We start from the raw sequence: 7986 nt of genomic DNA, 5'->3' as shown, positions 1-7986 counted from the left end.
GAGTGAGAGAGAGAGAGAGTGAGAGAGAGAGAGAGTGAGAGAGAGAGGGAGAGATCACGAGCAGGGGGGAAGGTAAAGGGAGAAGCAGACTCCCCACTGAGCAGGGAGCCCGATGTGGGACTCGATCCCAGGACCGCGGGATCATGACCTGAGCTGAAGACAGACGCTTAACGGACTGAGCCACCCAGGCGCCCACACTTGTTGTTTCTTGAGTTTTTGATTTTAGCCACTCTGACAGATGTGAGGTGGTACTCATTGTGATTTTGATTTGCATTTCCCTGCTGATGAACGACGTGGAGCATCTTTTCATATGTCTGTTGGCCATCTGGATGTCTTCTTTGGAGAAATGTCTGTTCGGGTCTTCTGCCCATCTAATGCTCAGCTCTCGGGCAGGCAGTTTTCTCACAATAGGTTCGTCGTGGGCACAGCTTCCTTGAGCATCTGTGTCATGCAGACAGGTTTTTCCAGTGGTCAGCTCCTGCCGAGGTCAGCTTTCCCAGCTCCCAGTTCCTGAGCAGGCGGTGGCCAACAGGATGCAGCAGCCAGCCTCCGCCCCTGGCACATCCTCCGGTGGCTCTGCAGTGTTGCCAGCAAGGCACTTCGGTGACCCCTTGTTGTCCCCTCCGGTGAGGTCTGGCCCCCAGCCTAGGTGTGGGAGTGCTCTTCCTCGGGCACTCTATCTCAGCCCTATAGGTGGGGACTACTCCCTAGATGCACTATCCCTTTGTTCTTCAGAATTCTCTGTAACTCCTACTAGTAAATCCCCCATTATCCCAATCCCCTGAAAATAATTCTTTATATTAAATTCCCCCTATTCAAATTACTATGTGGATCATGTCTCCTGGCTGGACTCTAACTCATACAATAATATCATAATGTCCTTTGATAGTCTTTCGGGCAAGTCTGACTTCCTGGCTCTTTTTCAGACTGTCATTATTTATTCTCCCTCATTTTTTCTTTACGATGAATTTCAAAAATCAGGGTATTTTTTAAAAAATCAGTTTTCAAATGCTATGGAACAATCCTTAAGGTTTTAATTAGGATAACATTGAAATAACATGTTAAATTGTTGAGAATGGGCATCTTTGTGATACAAATAAGTCTTCCTATCCAGAAACATGAGTTAGATCCTGAGACAGGTAATGCTCTCCATTGTTGCATCTCTTTATCCTTGCTCGTGGAAAATTGTTTCTTTGTTTGGCTGTGATTTCCTTAAGAAGGTCTTGTATGCCCCCAGAGTGGTCCCCTGGTTGCTACTGCTGGGCATCCAAGACACAGAAACAGCTTGGGATTATTTTTTTTAATAATTTCTCAGCTTGAGTTTACCACCCAATGGGCTAATTCAAGCTCCACGCCTGCCTGAAGATGAAAAAAACTTTTTTTTTTTCCCTAGCTGGGTCCACAGCTGAGACAAGCTTTCTAACTGCCTCCCTGGCCCAGTGGGAAGCTTGTTGGTCTTCCTAATAAAGCGATTGCAGCCTTTAAGGGTCCTAGCTTTGTGCAAAGGTCCCATTTCAAACTCATCCCGTCTCAAAGCCTGAGGGTTCATTTTTTGTTCTTAAGCGAGGTTAAAAACCAAGCTTTCGCCTTTGGAGAGCCTATAAGCAAGTGTTAGATTGCCCCCTTGTGGAAACCCCAGACAAGGTTGAGATGGGCTTTTTAAGTCCCTGCAGATAGGACCCATTAGAATGGTTAACACTTCCTCCCCACCACTGAGCTATCTATAATTATCTGAAAGAGTTCCTTCCTATGCTTAAGAGAGAATACGTTTATACTCAATAACACGAGAGTGACATGGGTCTGGAGGACCCCTAGGATGCGAAAAATGTAATGTTCCTCATTCCTATCCCGCTCTGCTTAGGTCATAACTACAGCTACAGAAGGGGAGACCTGGACATATTGCCAACAGCAGCTCAGGTAGCTGCTCCCCAACTGACAGCCACCACCCTGCTGGTTAATGGAAGGGCTTCCTGGGATCCGCGGGACACAGAGGACTGCAGCGCTGTCTCCTTAGGCAGAGCCTCATGTTAGTCAATCTCATGGCACCTGGTTCTTCAGAAGGAAAGAGCATAGAGAATAAAAAAGAATTTGACTCCTCACCCCAACCCTTAAAGAGACTTGTCTGGGAGGGCTGCAGACAGCCTGCAAAACTGTGGGAACAGAGGTCTGTTTCCTGGCTCAATGCATCCTCCCTAGATTCTGGGGGCCGCGTGATGCATGGGCTCTGATGGATGCCATGCCAGGACCATCACTCCCAAAGTAAAATTGAGTCCTAAACTAAGTTTTTATTAATCTTTCTCCTTATTGCAGTGGTATATTGTAGTGCGTGTCCTTCTTGAGAGTGCAGACTCAGAAGCAACACAGCCTGGTTCCAAGTTCTGGCTCTGCCCCTTTATACTTGTGAGACCAGATAAGTGACTTAACGTCTCTATGCTTCCTCATCGGTAAAATGGGGGCATTAACAACACTTCCCCCTAAGGTTGTGTGAATGAATGAGTGGACCCATGTGAAGAGCTTAGAATAGTGGCTTAGAATAGAATGTACTAAGTCCTCAACATACACTAATTTTAAGTCTATAGAAGAAAAGCAAACAAGCAACAAAGACCATGCCAAGTCTCTAACCCTTCCCAGCCCCTGCAACTGCCAACCTCTCAGCTCACAGGCTGCTTCTCTGGTACTCAGGTTCCTCTGTGCTTCTAGTACTCGAGGATTCCAGATTTCCCTTTCCTCCTTACAAGCTCGGCCTTGCACTACATTTGTGGAATCAGATATTTCATTCCACATCTTTAAGGATTGTAGTTGAAAACATTCAGCACTGGCCTGATCTTCCATTCAGACCAGAAGCTCTGCCTTCATTTCTCCAGCCTGTCTGCCATCCGTCACTGAAAGCATCTGAACTGAATTAGAAGGCGTTTGCAACAGGGCAGGCTAAGCTGCTGAAACAAACAGGCCCCAGAAGTGTTTGATTCTCTCTCGTGTAACAGTTTAAGATGGCAGGTCCAGGTTGGTGGAGAGCTCTGCCCAAGCACTGGGCATGACATCATGATTCAAGCACTGGGCTGACATGGGAGTTGCCATCTTCTGCATAAAGCTCCCATGAACCGCTGGTGGTGGCCATTCCAGCCCTCAGGATGGGGAAAAGGCATGGAGGCACAAATGGAAGTTTCTACGGGCCAGTCCAGAAATTGGCATGTGTCACTTCAGTCAAATTCTGTGGGAGAAATTTAACACATGGCCAAAGCCAACTCCAAAGGAGCCTGAGAAGTGAAGTGTAGATGGTGTCACATGCCCCGTGAAAAGTCTCTTACTACCAAAGAAGAGAAAGGATTTTTGTGGATAGCAAGTGGTCTCTGCCACAGAAGCCTAATTAGATTTGGAGATTGGGCAGGAGGAGGTCAGCAGCCAGGACCTCTCTCAGGAAGGGACATTTCAGGAGGGGTCAGAGTTACTTGGAGGATAAAATGCTCACATTGTCTTCAAGAATAGAAAATTTGGAGTATCCTGGGAAGCAAAAGGGGTGGTATGGCTGCTGGTGGGCTGAGGGGAGCAGAGCCAGCTGGGACTAGGGGGTGTCAGGAGCCCACCCAGGCTGAATCTTACAGGCCTTGTACAGACTCAGCTCTAACTCTGAGAACAGTGGGAATCTATCCAAAAGTGTACGCAGGGAGCTGATATAATGCAATTTTCATTTTTTAAAAAAGATTTATTTATTTATTTAAGAGAGAGAGAAGAGAGAGCATGAGAGCAGGGGGAGGGGCACATGGGGAGGGAGAGGGACAAGCAGACTCCACACTGAGTGGTGAGCCCCATCAGGGCTCAATCTCAGGATCCTGAGATCATGACATGAGCTGAAACCAAGAGTTGGCTGCCTGACTTAGCCACCCAGGGGCCCCCAATTTTCATTTTTATTTTTTAAAAATTTAAAAAGATTTATTTATTTATTTTTAAAGGTTTTATTTATTTATTCATGGGAGACAGAGAGAGAGAGAGAGAGAGAGAGAGGCAGAGGGTGAAGAAGGCTCCCCGAGGGGCAGGACTCGATCCCAGGACCCTGGGATCATGACCCGAGCTGCAGGCAGATGCTTAATCAACTGAGCCACCCAGATGCCCTAAAGATTTATTTATTTGAGAGAGAGAGAGAAAAGACAGAGCGTGCGTGAGTGGGGGGAGGGGCAGAGGGTGAGGGACAGAGAATCTCAAGCAGACTCCCCACTGAGTGTGGAGCCCTACGCAGGGCTAGATCCCAGGACCCTGAAATTGTGACCTGAGCCGTAACCAAGAGTCAGCCACTTAACCAACGGAGCCACCCAGGCACCCCCATCCCCCCTCATTTTCATTTTTAAAAGGTCACTTTGACTCCCAGTGCCCAGATTTTGGTTTCTAAATACCATTCTCCAATAAAAGCAGCAGGGCTCCTTGGAGGAAAGGCTGATTCAGGGCTAGGGCAGGGAAAAGTCAAGATGAACCTGGAACGTTTTGTAGTAGCAGAAAACGAGGCAGTACTTAAAACAACAAAAGGATGGGGGCATGTCAAAGGGACAGAACAACCAACTTGAAAGAACTCCCAGTGGCCAGGGCTGGAAAAACCTGAGCAGCGAGGTAAATAATGTAGTACTAGATTATAACTCAAAGTGTAAAATATATATACGTGAGTCCACAGTGACATAAATAAATGGGAAAGAAGAGACAAATCTTCCTTACAAAGAATTCCAGATAGTGTATGTAGCTCCTTTGACTATGGGCACGTGTGGCAACTGGCTTCCCAAAGGATACATTCAGTATGGAAAGAGAAAATAGTAGTTTCACAGTGGATAAACTTGGCAATGTGGCAAGATATCGAAGTTAACATCGCCAGTGATGTCATGTTGATATCAGGTACTCTTGTTAGAAGGGCATGTCACCTTTTGGGTATTCCCGCCCCCCAATACAAGTCTAGTCATAGTAAAAACAGAAAAACCCAAGTCGGGGAATATTCTATAGAATTCCTTACCAGTACTTCTCAAAAGTGTTAAAGTCGTGAAAAACAAGGAAAGGCTGAGAAAAAGGCACAGGTTAGAGGGGCCTGAGGAGTTTAGTTAATAATAATGCATGTTAGGGGTGCCTGGGTGGTAAAGTCGGTTAAACATCCAACTCTTTTTTTTTTTTAAGATTTTATTTATTTATTTGACAGAGAGATAGAGAGAGAGTGCAAGTAGGCAGAGCAGCAGGCAGAGGGAGAATCAGGCTCCCCGCTGAGCAGGGAGCCTGATGTGGGGCTCAATCCCAGGACCATGGGATCATGACCTGAGCCGAAGGCAGTCGCTTAACCAACTGAGCCACCCAGGCACAAAGCGTCCAACTCCTAGTTTCAGCTGAGGTTGTGATCTCAGGTTACTGGGATCAAGTCCTGCATTAGGCTCCAGGCTCAGTGAGGAGTCTGCTTGGGATTCTCTCCCTCTCCCTTTCCCTCTGCTCCTCCCCCTGCTCTCTCATGCTCTCTCTCTCTCTCAAATAAATAAAGTCTTAAAAAAAAATCAGTCAATGCAAAATGTCTATAGGGCTGAGGTTGAGAAACCCTGATCCATAGAAACTCCTGCACAGATGTCCACAGGATATACGCAGTGGGTACAATACCACTCAGAGCAGCATTGCTTAGACTAGAATACAAGTGGAAACAAGCCAAAGAGGCCTGCAACATTTATCCAACAAGATAAACACCGTGTGGCAGTGAATAGTGCCATGAATAGTGAATGAAAAATAACCATATACATCATGAATGAATCTCAAAAATGTGTTGAATTTTTAAGAAGTAAGTTACATTTGTATGAAGTTCAAAACCAAGTGAGCTAAACAAAAATCAGTTTGGGATGGATGCATCCAGAAGGCTGTGGTAAAACTCACAGCAAGTGCAGTGACCTTTCAACATGTTATTTGAGCATCCCTCTCCCCTGCCTGATGGGGGGCGGGAGGAGGAATGATCCTTAGAAGGACAGTATTGTCTCCCAGGGTCCTGGAGAATTTTGTCTTGGTAATCACAGTCACGGGAGGAGAGGGCAGTAATTGCAATTAGTGGCTGAGGCCAGGGATAATAGTTATCCCCAAATGCACAAGACAGTCCCACACGAAGAAAACCTGTCCTGCATCCTGAACAACTTTTAACTGACTCCTTGGACATTCATATAGATTAAAAACAAAACAAAACAAAACAAAAAAACTTTCACAAAAATTTAACTCAAGAGGAATCTTAGACCAAAATGTAAAACACAAAGCAATAAGACCTCTAGAAGATTACATAGGAAAAAAAAATCTAGGTGAACTTGGGTTTGGTGATAAGCATTTAGATACAACACCAAAAGAATGATCCATGAAAGAGAAAAAAGTGGTAAGATGGACTTCATTAAAATTAAAACCTTCTGCTCTGTGAAAGGATTTGTTGAGAGAATGAAGAGACAAGCCACAGACTAGCGGGAGATATTTGCAAAAAACATATCTGTATTAAAAAAAAAAAACCTTAGAAACTTTTTTTTAAAGATTTTATTTATTTATTTGAGAGAGAGAATGAGCACATAAGAAGGGGGAGGGTCAGAGGGAGAAGCAGACTCCCCACCGAGCAGGGAGCCCGATGCGGGACTCGATCCTGGGACTCCAGGATCGTGACCTGAGCCGAAGGCAGTCGCTTAACCAACTGAGCCACCCAGGCGCCCTGCTTAGAAACTTTTTAAAAAAGATTTTATTTATTTGAGAGAGAGAGAGAACAAGAGAGCATGCATAAGAGGAGGTGGCAAGGGAAGGAAAGGGAGAGGGACAAGCAAACTCCGAGTCAGGGCTCAATCTCACAGCCCCGAGATCATGATCTGAGCCAAAATCAAGAGTCCGATACTTAATGGACTGAGCCACCCAGGTGCCCTGCAAAACATATATCTGATCAAGGACTTATATCCAAAATACACAAAGAACTCTTAAAACTCAGCAATAAGAAAACAACACAATTCAAAAGTGGGTAAAAGATCTGAAAAGACACTTTGCTAAAGAAGATCCACAGATGGTAAATAAGCATGTGAAAAGATGCTCATCATAATATGTCATTAGGGAATTGCAAATGAAAACAACAGGATGCCACTACCTACCTATTGGAATGACCAAAATCTAAAACCCTGACAATACCAAATGCTGATGACGATGTGGAGCAACCAGAATGCTCATTCATTGCTGGTAAGAATGCAAAATGGTATGGGCACTCGAAAGTTTGGGAGTTACTTAGAAAACTAAATGTTGGAGCGCCTGGGTGGCTCAGTCGGTTAAGCCGCTGCCTTCGAGTCAGGTCATGATCCCGGGGTCCTGGGATCGAGCCCTGCATCGGGCTCCCCGCTCAGCGGGAAGCCTGCTTCTCCCTCTCCCTCTGCCTGCCTCTCTGCCTACTTGTTCTCTCTCTCTCTCTCTCTATCAAATAAATGAATAAACTCTTTTTTAAAAAAAAGAAAACTAAATGTAGTTTGGCCACACGATCCACCAGTCATACTCCTGGGTATTTACCCAATTGAGTTGGAAACGTATGTCCACACAAACACATGCACATGAATGTTTACAGCAGCTTTATTCATGATCGCCCAAAACTGGAAGCAGCCAAGATGTCCTGCAATAGGTAAGTGGATAAACAAACTGTAATAATCCGTATAATGGAATACTATTCAGTATTAGAAAAAAAAGTGAGCTATTGAGCCACAAAAAGACATGGAGAAATCTTAAAGGCATATTGCTGAGTGAAAGAATCCATTCTGGGGCGCCTGGGTGGCTCAGATGGTTAAGCGTCTGCCTTTGGCTCAGGTCATGATCCCAGGGTCCTAGGATTGAACCCCACGTGGGGCTCCCTGCTCAGTGGGGAGTCTGCTTCTCCCTCTCCCTCTCCCCCTCCTTGTGCTCTCTGTCTCTCTCTCAAATGAATAAATAAAATCTTAAAAAAGAAAGAAAGAAAGAAAGAAAGAAAGAAAGAAAGAAAGAAAGAAAGAA

This window comes from Mirounga leonina, unplaced genomic scaffold, assembly GCF_011800145.1.
Source record: "Mirounga leonina isolate KUSES-001 unplaced genomic scaffold, KU_Mleo_1.0 Mir_166, whole genome shotgun sequence".
Classification (NCBI taxonomy): domain Eukaryota; kingdom Metazoa; phylum Chordata; class Mammalia; order Carnivora; family Phocidae; genus Mirounga; species Mirounga leonina.
Note: the sequence above shows the minus strand (reverse complement) of the source record.